The following is a 15,856-nucleotide window of genomic DNA, read 5'->3' as shown; positions in this document are numbered from 1 at the left end:
GTGTGTGAAAAATATCAGTAACATGTTTCACAAAACAATACCCTGATGATCTACAATGTGTTCTAGTATTTTCTCTTCCTGTCTCTTCTGGCTCTTTTTTTCCCTCTCTCTTCCATTATTAAATAAAGAAAAATGCTACTTACAACTGGTCAAGCACCGGCTGAAAGGAGAGTCACAGCTCTGTGGCCAAGGGACCATCTGGCTCCCAAGAAGCCCCTTGGAGAGGTAGCAGGACAGGAGTGGGCTCTTCTCAGGAGTCGTCAGCAGGCCTTTCTGAGAAGGTTGAATTATGACCCAGGGAGGTCCCCAGGGCCGGCATGGGTCATCCTAGTGCACTGAAACACCCCTGTTGGAGCCCCAGTGGACATGCCTCAGCTCAGAGCCTCATATAGCTTTTGACCACAATAACAGTAGTGTGCTTACATATATTATGTCACTAGAAGAACAACGGTCAGAACAATCTAGCAAAACAGATGTGACCATCTTACTTAACTGGTGGGAAAGTAAGATCAGACACTCTAGGTAAGCAACTTTTCCAGGTTCACCTGAGCTGTTGGTTGTCAGAGCTAGGACTGCGCTCCAGGTATTAAAAAAAAAACAAAAACAAAACAAAAAAAAAAACCCTCAAGCAACAGACATATAGACATACAGCTACACATACAGATGTATAGCTTCCATCTACTGGTTCACTCCCCAAATGCCAGCAACAGGTGGGATTGGGACTGGTTAAAGCCAAGGGCCAGGAACTCAGTCTGGGGCTCCTACATTACATGACTACCACCATGGCCTCCCATTAGCAGGAAACTGAAACCAGAAGCAGAGCTGGGAATCAAACCCAGGAACTCCAACATGGATTGCGTGTGTGTTTTAACCACTAGGCCAAACACCCACTCTCATCCATGTCTTCTGATGCTTTTTTTTTTTTTTTTTTTTTTTTTGGACAGGCAGAGTGGACAGTGAGAGAGAGAGACAGAGAGAAAGGTCTTCCTTTTGCCGTTGGTTCACCCTCCAATGGCTGCTGTGGCCTGCGCGCTTCGGCCGGCGCACCGCACTGATCCGAAGCCAGGAGCCAGGTGCCCCTCCTGGTCTCCCATGCGGGTGTAGGACCCAAGTACCTGGGCTACCCTCCACTGCACTCCCTGGCCACAGCAGAGAGCTGGCCTGGAAGAGGGGCAACCGGGACAGAATCCGGCGCCCCGACCGGGACTAGAACCTGGTGTGCCATCACTGCAGGCAGAGGATTAGCCTAGTGAGCCGCGGCGCCGGCCCTGATGCTCTTTCTATAATGGCCCTCCCAATCCGTGTACTTTTTAAAAATAAATCTATCTCTTAATTCAATTTTTCCATGAAGTTTTTTCAGAGAGACAGAGGCAAACAGAGACAGACCTTCCATCTGCTGGTTCATTCCCCAAATGCCCACAATAGCCAGCGCTGGGCCAGGCTAAAGCCAAGAGCCTAAAACTCAACCCAGTTATCCTACATGGGTAGCAGCAACCCAAGCAGCCAAGTACTTCATCCACCATCTGGGCATTAGCAGAAAACTAGAGCGGAAGCAGAGGAGGTGGGACTCACGTGAGGCACTCCAATACAGGATGTGGCCGTCCCAAGTAGCAACAACTGCTACAGCCAGCATCACCCGTTACCCCAGGGTTCGGGTGATCCTCTGGGATCTGGAACCCCTCAGTCCTCTCCTCTCTCTTCTAATACTCATGTTCTCACAGGACTCGGAAGGTCCCAAGCAGGGGAGCTGTCTCTTGGCCTCTTACAGCGATCTGGCTGGCTGGCTGGCTGGTTGCCCCTCCAGCCAGGACTTCAGCCAGAGTCGGCCCCCAGAAAGGGAATGAGCCAATGTTTAGGATTTACACAAGGACAGCGACTTGCTCAAGAAGAAACCAAAGACAAAAAAGAAGTCCCCGTGCTTCCATCTCTGCCTGGAAACTCTCTTAAGCTGCTAAGGGCAGGAGCGACGTGCAAAGCCCTCTGAGAAATTTGACCGAAAGACACTGCATGCTGGGGGCGGGGGGTGTTCATTCATTTGATTGTATTTTCATGAATCAGTGGTGTCTGCAGTTTCACCGGCACCCACCCTTGCCCCGCGGCCGCAGCTCAACCTCAGGCCTCCACTCACCAACACAACTGCATGCAGGGGTCCCCTCCCAGCCTCATCCATCAAGCAGGCCGCTGTCTGCAGACATTCCGGGATTTGTTGTATTTGGGATTAAATGGGGGGAGGGGAGGGGTAAAATTCACAGGGTTTCTATAAATATAACTTCTCTGGCTCTTGTTAAAACTCTGGGGGTCACAGGAAATCTCTGGTTTCAAACAACTCTGTGTGGAGTGATCCTGTTTACTTGAAATGTCTAGCCAAGATCTAGCTTTGCCCCATTAATACTAAATAAATAATTTCCACAGAAGCTAGTTTTTGGTCCTCTCTGCCAAAAATTTGGAGAAAAGGGGCCAGCACAGAAGCCTCACATGCATGTTGCATGTGAAAGCCACAGGGTCAGGGAGAACTGGGCGTCCTTATTTCTGCAAGTGGTTTCATGACAGACAAGACGCAACTGGTCAACCAGTCTATCCAAAGTGACCTATCAGGGCTACTGCGCTGGTCACCACTGAAGAGATGGTTCAATAACATTGCACTCAATCTGAAAAGGGTCTAATGGGTGTATGTACCTTAGGTACAAATAATTAGTAAGTAAGATTGCCAGATTTAGCACCAAAAATGCACATCACCTAGTTGTATTCACCAGCCATTTGTGACTTTAACTAAAACACTCGGGTGGGGGGAGGCTTGTTTTGGCTTACAGTTTGGAGGTTCACAGTGCAAGGTCAGGCAGCCCCACTTGTCTGGCATTGAGTAGAGGCTGGCGGTGGGGGAATGTGTGCAGGCAGGGATCCTCTAGGAGCCAGGAAGCAGACCTCTGCGGTCTCTCCTTATTCAATCATGGGCCTCCACTGCAGCAAACTGATCCAATCCAATTCTAATCCAATTCACTTCAGATCCTGTTCAAGTCGTAACATCAGTTAAATTTGAATTTCAGAGAAGTAACAAATAATATTTAGCATTAAGTATGTCCTGTACAATATTTGAAACATACTTATACTAATTTATTATGTATGGTTTATCTGAAATTCAGATTTATTGGGAATCCTCTATTTTATCTGGTAACCTTACTGGTAAGGCCCTGTAGGCTACCCTTTCAAGAGAATTTTATTTTTAGCTAAGAAAAACAATACACAATAAAGGAGTTAGGAAGGAAAATTCGGGGACAGGGATGTGGTGCAGCAGTTAGGTCCCCTACTAGGACACCCACATCCTACACTGGCATGCCTGGTTTAGTCCTGGCTGCTCCACTTCCAATCCAGCTTCCTGCTAAAGTGCACCCTGGAAGGCAATGGAATTTTTATGGCTCAAGTACCTGGGTCCCTGCCAAGTACAGGATGGGTACTTTTGCGAGAATTTGGGGAGTGAATCAGTGGATGGAAGGTCTTTCTCTCTTTCTGTCTGTCTCCCTATCACTATCTGCCTTACAAATAAAATGAAAACACATAAATATAGAATTTTTTTAAGAAAGAAAGACAAGAGGATTTGTGGGCCTGTGTATTCTTCCAGGTGAAAGGAGCTTCCTTGCTTGAGGATTTGAGGTTTTTTCTTTTTTAAGATTCATTTTATTTATTTGAAAGAGTTACAGAGAGTGGTAGAGACAGAGAGAGAGGTCTTCCCTCCCCGGTTCACTCCCTAAATGGCCGAAATGGCAGGAGCTGAGCTAATCTGAAGCCAGGAGCTTCTTCTGGGTCTCCCACACAGGTGCAACGGTCCAGGGACTTGGACCATCTTCTACTGCTTTGTCGGATGCATTATCATGGAGCTGGAACGAAAGCAGAGCAGCCAGGTGCCCATATGGGATGCCGGCGCTGCAGGCCAGGGCTTTAACCTGCTGCACCACAGTGCCAGCCCTGGGAATTTGAGTCTTATTTTAAAAAAAAGATGTAATATTTGCTGATGATGTTTTTAATTTATTTTATGTATTTGAAAGCAGCACGTCAGAGAGAGAGAGAAGCAGAGAGAGAAAGCTCTCCCATCTGCTGGTCACTTCCCAAATACCTGCAGCACCCAGGGCTGTGCCAGGCCGAAGCCAGGAGCCAGAAACTCCATTTGGGTCTCCCTCAAGTGTGGTAGGGACCCACGTACTTGAGACACCACCTATCGCTCCCCACAGTGCACACAGCAGAAAGTTGAATGAAGAAAATAGGCAGGACTCAGCAACAGGCACTTTGACATGAGAATATGGACGTTGCAAGTGGTGGTCTAACCACTGTGCCAGACACCAGCTCCAGTTCCAAGATATGTCCCTGGAAAGTGTCTTTCATTTATTTGAGAGAGAGAGAGTTGCCATGTGCCAGTTCACTCCCCCAAATACCAGCAACAACCCCTAGATTCTGGTTGTGTCCAAAGTGGGCAGCCAGGCACTCAAGCAAAGTCTCCCACGGTGGATGGCAGGGACCCAGTGACTTCAGCCATCACCCACCGCTTCTCAGGGGCTGCATCAGGAGAAGCCGGCATCAGCAGCCAGGTGTGAGAGCCAAGCACTCTGCTATGGGATATGGGCGTCTTCACTGCCAAGCCAAACGCCCCAAGAATTGGCCTCCTATCAGGAAGGGCAGCTTATCTAGCCACTTGGTCCCTAAATAATAAAGCTCAGTGCCCCGCCCGCAGGGATGACAGGTGCTTCCCACCCTGTGCTCAGGACGAGGTGGCTCTCGTTGTCCATTTGCTGGAAAGAGGAAACGGAGGGCAGGGAGATTAGAAGCATGCCCAGCTCACCGCTTGGAAAGAGGCCACCGGGGCAGGTCAGGAGCCACACAGGAGGGAACTTGTTCTTCCTCAAGCCATCTCTGCAGGCACAGGAGAGGCGGGGGTACTGAGGGACCCTGAGCGGATGATCCCAGGGAGAGGAGGTGGGTACAAAGTGTGTGGAAAGCACCAACGCTCCCAGGAGGGCTGGGGTGAGGGCCGTTTTGAGAGGGCTCCCGGGGCCGGAGTGACTGCAAAGAGCATGAGTAACAGATGGCAGGGGGCTGCCTGGGATGGGGTGGAACAGGCGGTTACGAGGTCTCTGAGCATTGTAATCCCAGCTGTCGTTGGAGCCCCGGCTCAGTAAGGGAAGTGCATTGGGCTTGACCCAATTTAGCAGTCGAACAAAGCCAGAATTTCAGGAAACACCTCCCCAGTCTTACTCCTAACAAAGAATTCTGGCCCAACACAGTTTTCTGGTAGAACTCACTGCAGGAGGAAGCCTTCAGAGTTGGTCACCTCTGATTTCAGCTCAATAAAATCAATGTCAGTGTCACACCCACTCGGGCGTGCCTCTAGTGTTCGTGTCAACAGAGATCTCTGCAAGCCACACCAGCGGCTCTCGAGAGGGGCCTCTGTCCCCAGGAGACGTGTGACAGTGAATGGAGATACTCTGGGTTGGGAGTGGGGGAGGGGGTGCTGATGTATGATGGTTAAAGGCCAGGGATGGGGCTGCCAATCCCACCATGCCCAGGACAGCGCCCATGGCAAAGAATTAGCTGGCGCCCAGAGCCAGCTTGGACAACTCCCCATTCCCTCCTTCACTTGCGAAGCAGCTGCAGGCCAGCGCTACGGCTCAATAGGCTAATCCTCCGCCTGTGGCGCCGGCACACCGGGTTCTAGTCCTGGTCAGGGTGCCGGATTCTGTCCCGGTTGCCCCTCTTCCAGGCCAGCTCTCTGCTGTGGCCAGGGAGTACAGTGGAGGATGGCCCAAGTGCTTGGGCCCTGCACCCCATGGGAGACCAGGAGAAGCACCTGTCTCCTGGCTTTGGATCAGCGTGGTGCACCGGCCGTGGCGGCCATTGGAGGGTGAACCAATGGCAAAAGGAAGACCTTTCTCTCTGTCTCTCTCACTGTCCACTCTGCCTGTCCCAAAAAAAAAAAAAAAAAAAAAAAGAGAGAGAGAGAGAAGCATCCACTGAGTACCAACTGTGCCAGGACACTGGACTAGGTGCTTGGGCTGTGACAGTTCCTAGAGCAGGGTGCCTGATCCCATCAGATACACCCGGGGCCTTACAGATGTGTAGGTGAGGCTGGTGCATGGGGCTGGGAGGGAAGAGGGAAGCTGGAAGGCGATCTTGCTCTGCACAGGTCTGGGGGGCTTTCCGGGGGACACACTGACAGAGGCCCACGGAGGGTGAACAGGAGCTTGATGGGCAGAGAAGAAAGGATGAATATTCAAGCGACAGGCTCAGAGGCACAGAGGTGGGAGAGCAGAAGAGTGCATTGTGGGGACTGAGGTGGCTCTGCAGCATCGGTGCACAGCCTGCAAAGGAGGAGAGGCACAGGGCCGGACACGGAGGTCCGACGGCCGTGGGCAGCCTGCACCTGCGCTTCAGTGTGCAAACTCAGCCCAGGGCTGTGATCCCAAGTGCACCTGCAGCAGGAGACACGCCATGGTGGGGGAGGTGGGAGTGAAGGCCGGAGGCCCTGGGGACCTGAGGCTGAGGACAGGGAAGGGGAAAGCTGGGGATGGGGGCACTGAGTGACTGATGTGGCTGGGGCAGGGAAGGTGGGGAGGTGCCTGCTCAGCAAGGCTGCCTAACAAAGACCACAGAGTGGAGCTTAAACAACAGGTGGTTATTGTCCCACAGTTCCCGAGGAGGCCAGAAGTCCAAGATCAAGATCAGCAGCAGGACCGGTTCCTCCTGCGGCCTCTGGCCCGAGCCTGCCGGTGACAGTCTTCTCCCTGTGCCCTCACGTTGTCACTTCTCTGCACTTATCGCTGTCCTCATCTCTTCCTGTGGGGGCACCGCAGAGACCCACCTAACCTTATCACCCCCTTCCAAACCCTCTCTCCATTCTACGGTAACAGGGAGGGGATGAGCTCAGTGACTTTCAGCCACGTCCCAGGGTCTATCAGATTGTCACTGGCTAACAGACGCTGACCCCGCAGGCAGGAACGCAAGCACCTTCCCAGAGGTCAGGCCGGGCAGCTCTCTTGCCCAGAAAAAAAGAAACGCTCATTTCTCGAGTCACTGCCAGCCAATGGGGGCGTCGCACACAGTGTGCCAGTTCACCCTCACGGTACTGCCGCAGCCAGCTCCTGACATCCTTGTCACACACACTTGGAGGCTGAAGTTTGGAGATGTTAAAAAAAAAAAAACAAAAAAACAACAAAAAAAAAAACTGCCAAAGCGCAGTAACATTTAGCCCAAACCCAGCCCCCAGGGCCTTCTGCACATCAATTCGTCTGCTGGAAAAGCCCAGAGCTACAGTGTTGTCCATCCAGGACCCAGAGCAGACAAATCCATCCCCACCACACCAGGGATGTGCCTGTGGAAGCAACAGGTAGCTCCTGGGACACCAGAGTCTCCGGTCAATATTTACCTAGTAATTCAAGCAGGTAATAAACAGCTTACAGGTAGCTTCCCTCCCACTACACACTGGGCCCGGCCACAGCAGGTCTGGATCCCTGCAGAACGGACGTTCCCAGCCTGGCAGTAGGAGAGAGCTCCCTGCAAGAGAGTTTTGAAAAATCCTGGGCTCAGGCCATCTCCTTGCCAATGAAGTCAGGGCTCTGGGGTAGGACAGAGGCCCCAGTTTTCTTATAAATGTCCCTAATGTGCAGCCACAGGTGAGAAAATGCTGCCGTCAGCAAACCTGCCAGGCTCCTCCTTGTCCCTTGTCCACCAGGGTTCACCAAGGGGTGTGACACTCAGCCCGGTGCCCCTTGCCCTCTGTGCACACTGCGCCACATCCTGGCTCCAGCACCCCTAGCTGTCCGCACATGGCTGCGTGGATGTGACACAGAGTCGGATGCACACACACGCACTCCCGCGGCACACACCAGGAGGCCTGGGCAGGGGCTACAGGGCCAGAGTCAGGCTACCCCAGCTGCAGGGGCTCAGGCATCTGTCTGAGCATCCAAGTGGAAGGGCCAGCCAACCCCCTCCCCACAATGCCAGCTCCACATCTGGGAACCGAGACACAGGCATGCTGCAGGGAAGAGGCCTGGAAGTGGTCCCCTGCTCGCCACCTCCTTTGTGTGTGAGGATCCTGAGACCCAGAGACAGGAGGGGCTGTGCCCGAAGGCCAGCAATCCCCAGACACCGGCCAGGCACCGGTCATGAGCACCATGGTCCTCGGCAAACCGGTCGCTGGCACTTGTCTAGGGCTGTCAGATGCTGTCACCAATCCAGCCTCACCACCTTAGGAGACAAGTGAGGCTTTCTCCCAATTTTAGAGATGAGAAAATTGAAACAAAGGACTTTTCTTCTCTTTTTAAAAATTGTGATAAGCCTAAACTGTACCATACTAAGCATTTTTTAAAATATTTATTTTATTTATTTGAAAGGCAGAGCCACAGAGAGGCAGAGAGAGAGAGAGAGGTCTTCCATCGGCAGGTTCACTCCCCAGTTGGCTGCAATGACCAGAGCTTCACCGATTCAAAGCCAGGAGCCAGAAGTTTCTCCCGGGTCTCCCACATGAGTGCAGGGGTCCAAGGACTTGGGCCATTTTCCATTGCTTCCCCAGGCCATAGCAGAGAGCTGGATCAGAAGGGAGCAGACGAGACTAGAACCAGTGCTCGTATGGGATGCTGGCACTGTAGACAGCGGTTTTACCTGCTACGCCACAGTGCTGGCCCCCATTCTAAGCATTTTAGTATAGTGGGTTAAGCTGCTGCCTGTGATGCTGATTATCCCATATGGTCTCAGGTTCAAGTCCCAGTGGCTCCACTTCTAATCCAGCTCCCTGCTGATGCACCTGGGAAAGCAGTAGAGTATGCCCAAGTGCTTGGACACTGCACCCATGTAGGAGACCTGGATGAAATTCCTTGCTCCCAGTCCCAGCTGTCTCAGTCATTTGTGGAGTGAAGCAGCAGATGGAAGATCTCTCTCTCTCTCTCTCTCTCTGTCTCTCTCTGTCTCTCTCTCTCTCTCCCTCTCCCTGTCCCTCTCTGTAACTCTGTCTTTCAAATAAATAAAAATAAATCATTAAAAAAAAAAAAAAAACCTGGGGCTGGCATTGTGGCGTAGCAGGTTAAGCCTCCACCTGCAATGCTGGCATCCCATATGGGCACTGGTTTGAGACCTGGCTGCTCCACTTCAAATCCAGCTCCTTGTTAATGTACCTTGGGAAAGCAGCACAAGAAAGTCCAAGTCCTTTGGGCTCCTACACCCACAAGGGAGACCCAGAAGAAGCTCTGGGGTCTTGGCTATCATCTGGCCAGCCCTAGGCACTGCAGCCATTTGAGGAGTGAACCAGCAGATGGAAGCTCGTGCTCTCGCTCTCTCTCTCTCTTTCCTCCTCCTCCTCCTCTTCCTCCCCCTCTCTGTAACTCTACCTTTCAAATAAATTAAAAATAAATCTTTAAAAAAAACACACTAGCTCTAAGGTGGATTTAGCCTAGCACTTAAGACACTTCTCATATCGGAGAGCCTAGGTTTTGGAGCGGCTCTGGTCCCTGAGTCTGAGGCAGACCCTAGGAGGCATCAGTGATGGCACGTGTCACTGGGCTCTGATCACCCTTGTGGGAGACCTGGATTGCGTTCCCGTCTGTCAGCTTCAACCCCTGACACTGTGGGTGAGTCAGTGAATGAGAGTGCGCGCTCTTTCCCTCTCTCTCCCCCTGCTTCTCAAATAACTAATTTAAAAAGTTTGTCCATATAACCACTAGCTCCTCACTCTCCCTAGCCCCAGCCCCTGGCATTTTCCACTCTACATCCCATCTCCGCTACGCTAACTATTCTAGGTATTGATGTAATGGGGATTTGTGTGTGACTGGTGTATTCCACTTCGCATAATGTCTTCAGCACACACCCAGACTGTCGCTGGTGTCAGAATCGCAGAGTTCCACTGTACAGACAAACCATGCTCCATCTAACCCTTCATCCAATAATGGCCCCTTGCTTCCGCCGTTTGGCTAACGTGAATAAGGCTGCTATGAACATGGATGCACAAATACCTCTTGGAGATGCAGCTTTTGATGCTTCTGGACATGAGTATGCTCAGAATCATTCAGCGATTTTCTGCTTCACTTTGAGGGAACCAGCACACAGCTTCGCACGGTGGCTGCACCGTTTCACGTCCCCACCAACGGTGCAGGAGGGCTCTGCTTTCTCCACGTCCTACCAATGTTTATCTTCCACTCTGGTTTTGTTTTGTTTTTTATGGTAACTATCCTAGGGTGTTATCTCATTATGGTTTGGGGTAAGGAGATATCTCCGTGTGGTTTTGATTTGCATTTCCCTAATGATTAGTGACACTGAGAACTTTTGCTTGTGCTCATTGGCTGTCGTGTGAAACTTAGGCCTTTAAAGTAACTTGCCCAAGATTACTGAGCTAAGCACGGCAGGGCTAGGTTCACACCCCGGTGTCTGCCTGCAGGAACTGTTCTGAACCAGGAGCGCTGAGATCACACAAGCAGTGCAGTGCAGTGCAGTGAGTGCTCCAGAAATGTTTGCTATCACTGCTACCACTCCCGCTTAAATTACTACTACTATTACTGTTGATATTACTGTGACTGCTACCACAAGCCTTTCCAAACTGGAGTCAGCCAGTTCTGCCTCCACACCTAGCTGCGACCCCACCACTGCAGGCTGTGGTATTATAAGCAATGTTGTGGCCAAAACAGAAAAGATGAAGGACTGCCAGGGCTTTGGGATTCCAGCGGACGATGGACCCACCGGGTGACAACAGTGCTGGCCTCAAACCTGTCTCCGGATCTCCCTCAGGCTTGCTAGGCTGGGATCTGTGGGTGGGGGCAGTGGTCCCCAGGGGACTGACCCTCTGCCAAGTTCAGCTGAGTATCCTGGCTACTGGGGCTGGGCCAGGAGTCTCACTCACTGGCATACCACAAGGGATAACAATCTTCCCACCAGAAAAAGACAACAAAGGGCAAAGCGTGGTTTGGCTCCTTTTCCCTGCTTTTGTGAATTTGTTCTGTGGTGGTCTTGTACTAGATTTTCACTGAAAAATATACATGAACAATCCGAGGCACCTGTAAACAGATGTATGGGGAAAAGAAGCCGATACACAATAAAGTGCACCTATGTAAGAGACCCAGGTTTGGACCCATGAGACCATCACCAGCACCATCATGGTAAACACAATCACCCCAAGTGTCCTCATGCCCCTTTGTAGGGACTCCTCCTTCCCAGGCCTCTCCGCTTCTCCCCCTGCCCATGCACTCATCACCTTCCCCCAGACCCTCAGCTTCTGTATCGGCAGCGTTGGAAGAAATAAAGGGTCTTCAGCCCTCCCAGTGAGCACTGCCTTCAAAACCACCCTGGCGACACTGCGGGGAGTAACAGACAAGGGCCTCGGAGCAACCTGGGCAGCCGCTAGTGCGGCACATTTGTGCAGGATCAGAACAAGGGGGTTGGATGGCCAAGTGCGAGAGCATGTCCAGAATGCCTTCCTCGGACATCAGCCAGCTTCCCAACTCCTATACATCCCTTCCAACCCACCTCTCCCTTTGGGATGCCTCCATTGGCCCACGTGTCCCCAGAAGCCTTGCTCAGAGTTGTGCCCATTTTGCCGGGGATGGGGGGCATCTTTTACCAAACATTAAACCAAACTGGAGGTCTGGACCACCCTCCATCAACAGGAACTATGATTTCCACTAACTCAGAAGACAGTCATCTCTTTCCTCTTATTCAGCTTTCCCAGGAAGATTGACAAGCGCCCAATGCAGTGCCCAACAGCCCTCTCAGTTACACCCAGCTCCTCCTCGGCAACTGCAGCCTGACCCCTGGCTTTGCCCAACTCAGCTGCCAGAGTCTTCCTGGCTGACCCTGCCCACCCTCCCCGGCCCAGCTCCTGAGCACAGTATTGCTACTATTCCCAGACAAAGGAGATGGGCTCCGAGTCCCTGCCTGCTCTGCTTCTCCCCAGCTACTCCGTCCTCCTGCTTCCTGCCCGTGTCGGCCTCCCACACGTGTGCCCTCGCCACCCTCGGGGGAGACCCCTGTCTCCATCTCTCCTGAGGGCAGAGGCCCGCGGTCCCTCCCAAGCCCCTGAGTAGTCTCCAGCAGGACCCAGCCTCTCAGCTCCTTCACCCTCACCACGGCTCCCAGTCTCTCCACCGGTGTCGGCAGCAAAGTGGAAAAGTTCAAAGCTCCCAAGGCCATTTTCCTACAGACCTCCGATTTCTGTGTCTTTCCTAGCGCCAGATGTTTCACATCATAGAAAATAAATATCCAGTGGAATTAATGCTTCCTGCTGCATCCTGTTTGGCTTTTGGCCCGGAGCTGGGACCTGGTGTGTCGGGCACCTGTCCTCAGCCTAGCAGGTCCCTGATGGCCCCTGGCCCTGGCACTACCTCTTCAATGCAGGCTCTGAGCTGGGGGCTGCTCAAAGATCTTCACCTTCCCAGGCGGTCGACTGCAAAGCAAACCCAGCTCTGCTCACCGAGGAGCCAAAGATTCCATGGTGACGTTGCTAAGCTGTCACAGAGAGCCAGAGCCCTAAGGAAGTCCCCACGTGGACAAAGAGCCTTCAGAAGATACTCAGTCCACACCCTGCCTCCAGAACACCAAAGCTGAGAGACATCCTGCCCTTCTTAGAAGCCCAAGGGAGGGCAAAGAGCTGTGTAATTCTTAAAGGACACCATCAACGTCTTGACCCTGGAGTGCAGCGGCACCACTGCGGCTGCTGGGGTTGAGTCCAGAACCGTAGCCAGACACGAGACTGGAGGATAAACAAGACATGCTGGTAGTGTCCAGAGAGCCCAAGGAGGAAGAGGAGGAAGAGGAGGACATAGTGGATCCCTAGCAACCTGGAGCAAGCCCCGGGGGGAAAGGCGGGAGCAGCCTGAGCTGTGTGATGAGCCTGTGCCCTCCAAATCACACACACAGCACTGTACCGAGGAGCTCACCGCCTTCTTGCGTGCCAGGAAGCACTGCGTGGCCCACAAATTCTTGAGCAGCTTGAAATAAAGTGCATACTTCACCCCAGCCTCCCTCGGGGGGGCATCAAGACATGTCCTTGCGGTATTAAACTTGCCATTTGTTTCTAATTCGTAGGAGTGGGGGCTGACGCTTTGGTGCAGTGGTTAAGCTACCGCCTGCCACAACGGCATCCCATATGAGTGTCCATTTGAGTCCCGGCTGCTCCACTTCCAATTCAGCTCCCTGCTGATGTGCCTAGCAAGGCAGCCGAAGATGGCCCAAGTGCTTGGGACCCTGCCACCCATATAGAAGACCCAGATGGAGTTGCAGGCTCCTGGCTTCAGCCTGGCCATTGCAGTCATTTGGAGATCAAACCAGCAGATGGAAATCTCCCTTTTCTCTCCCTCTCTCTCTCTCTCTAACTCTGCTGTGCAAATAAATAATCTTTTAAAAAATCATTTGTATAGCTAGGAGTTCTGTAAACTTCATGGATTTTGGCGTAGGCAAGTAAATTCTGTAGAATTAGCAATGATTCCATCTTAATAAAGTCCTGCGGTCTGTGAAAAATGATTATAACAGTACAAAGGATGTGTAGGGGAAGGAGACCAGGGACAGTAACCGGCACCTGTTGAACAGCTCTGTGCTCCATGATTTATCTATGTGATATTCCAGAACTCTCACAGCCCTGAGGATAACAATGCTGATCAGGATGCTAAGGTGAGCAGCTTGCCCATGAGTGACGGGGCTGCAGGACGGCCGACTCCAAACCCTGTGCCGGCTGCTCTCCGCAGTGTGGCTGAGCGCCGTCGTCCTGCCTCTCTGCATCAGTGGGTGGCTGTGGGCCCCCGGCTTCCCATGTGCGCCTCCCCCTTCAGTCTCAGCGCTGGGCTTTCTCCTTTACCCCCGAGTGAGCGCGCCCTGGAGGACTGGCCACCACTCAGGAGGGGACGGACTTGATAACACGGTCTTATTTAACCGCCTGTTGTGATCAGATGGTGACAGAGTGCCTGGCTCTGCTCAGCCTCCATCTACTGGGTCAGGACCAGCTTGATGCACAGAAGATTCATGCCAAGGAATTGAGTGATTTCATTAATGCGTTTTATGGTGGTAACATACACAAAACATAAACTCACTAGTTCAACCATTGCAAAGTGCATGGTGCACCACCACCTAGCTCCAGAATTGTTCATCTTCCCAACAGAAACTCTGTCCCCATTAAACACGAACTCCCCAAACTCCTGCCCCATTCTACTTTCAGTCTCTATGAATTTGACCTTGTACAAGTGCAACCATAAACTATGGTACTTTATGAGTGGCTTATTTCATCACATTTTATAGCACTGTGTCTTTTTTTTAATTTATTATTTATTTGAAGGGCAGAGTAACAGAGAGAGAGAGGGAGAGAGATCTTCCATCTGTAGATTCACTCCCCAAATGGCCATAATACCCGGAGCTGGGCCGGTCAAAAGGTAGGAGCCAGGAGCTTCTTCCAGTCTCCCACATGAGTTCAAAGCCAAGCACTTGGGCCATCTTCTGCTGCTTTCCCAGGCACATTAGCAGGGATGTCAGCATCACAGGCAGAGGCTAAACCTGCTACACCACAATGCCGGCCCCTAGCATCAGGTCCTCAAGGTTGACTTTAGGGTTTTTAAGAACACTTGCACAAAGGGTATGACCTGGGAGTCAACCTTCTCCACCAAGAGAGCTGGGCCTGCCCCAGGCGATCAGCCAGGAGTCCACCCTCTCCTCCTTCCTTAGCACCTAGCTCCTGCGAGAGCTGGGTTATGGGAGCAGCCCTCACCGTCATCTGTACGTCCTTCCAGACCTTGCCAAAGCTCCAAATACACTGCATACACTAGTTTGGGGGGGATTCTTCCAAGGGGGAGCTGCACAGGCCTTTCCATCTCATCAGGGACACACACCCCCACACACAGCAGGGTGGAGCCTTCAGGGAAGGCATCCCGAACCAGCAACTGCCTCCTTCGTTTCCTTCTGCCCCAAGCTTGGCACCTGCTGGCCTCACTTTATATATCTGCCCACTGGCTCCATCGACTCAACTGCAAACCTCTCTCTACTTCCATGACACCAAAGAGGCTCACCCTGGGTCCCTCCTTTCACTCTGCATTGGTGGCCGCTGCCTCGACCAGTGTCCACCTATGTCCCATGCCATCAGTTCTCCATCTGCTCTGCGAGAAGACCCTTCCCTCGGTCTTTCCTCAAAGATGAGGCCACCTTCCCTGCATCCCCCCACCCTGACCCTGCTGTCCCAGGCTGCCCAAGGCAGCTCCGCCCAGCCCTCCTGGGCGCACAGCAGCCGTGAGATTGCAACACGTGCACCTTTAGACCGCAAGTGCCACCTGGGCGAGGACTCTGCTGTTTGCCTTGGCTCCACCTTTTTATTAATTCCCTGCTGTCCTCATTTACGGCCCCATAAAATGACAGGAATAGAAAGAAAGAAAGAACCAACTGGCCGTTGGTGCTCCCAGAGCCCAGGAGAGGTGGGGAAGGGCTCTCCTTTCCAAGTTCAAGAGTGAAACCTCACCTTTCACCTATTTAAGGAGGAGCACCCAAGATCCCTTGCAAATCTTGAATGGTACCCCTCCAGGCCCCTTGTGCTTCTGAAAGGACTTCCTTGTGGGGGACTCAAATTCAGGACTCTCCACAGGCCCTGCTTCATCCACCCCCACTGTCTGATTCCAGCCCCTGGGCACCTGCAACTGTGCAGAGCTGCCCCAGGCCTGCCATGACCTCCGCAGACCCTGTGCTCCTTCTCTATGACCCCGCCCAGGCATCCAAACCACCTTTGCTGCTCTCCGAGGAAATCCCCCCATGGAGCCTCACCCACCTTGTCTGTAAGTGACGGACAGCCCAAGCTCTTTCCCAGGGCATCCTCCCCAGGGCCCCATGCCCTGCCCTCCTTCTGCAACTGCTGGGCACTCTGTGG

The 15,856-nt window shown here is 52.5% G+C and overlaps 1 long non-coding RNA gene and 1 pseudogene across 1 annotated transcript in view; one reads left to right on the top strand and one right to left on the bottom strand.

Annotated features, from left to right (window-relative positions):
* The window catches only part of LOC103345245 (uncharacterized), a 44,172-nt gene that overhangs the window by 27,772 nt on the left and 544 nt on the right, over window positions 1–15,856 (bottom strand). The window lies entirely within an intron of this gene.
* Window positions 7,067–12,960, top strand: LOC149127746 (cytochrome b-c1 complex subunit 6, mitochondrial pseudogene; annotated as a pseudogene).

The sequence above is a fragment of the Oryctolagus cuniculus genome, chromosome 2, assembly GCF_051225735.1.
Source record: "Oryctolagus cuniculus isolate XC-2025 breed Fujian yellow rabbit chromosome 2, ASM5122573v1, whole genome shotgun sequence".
NCBI classification, from domain to species: Eukaryota; Metazoa; Chordata; class Mammalia; order Lagomorpha; family Leporidae; genus Oryctolagus; species Oryctolagus cuniculus.
This window is presented reverse-complemented; position numbering and strand designations above follow the sequence as displayed.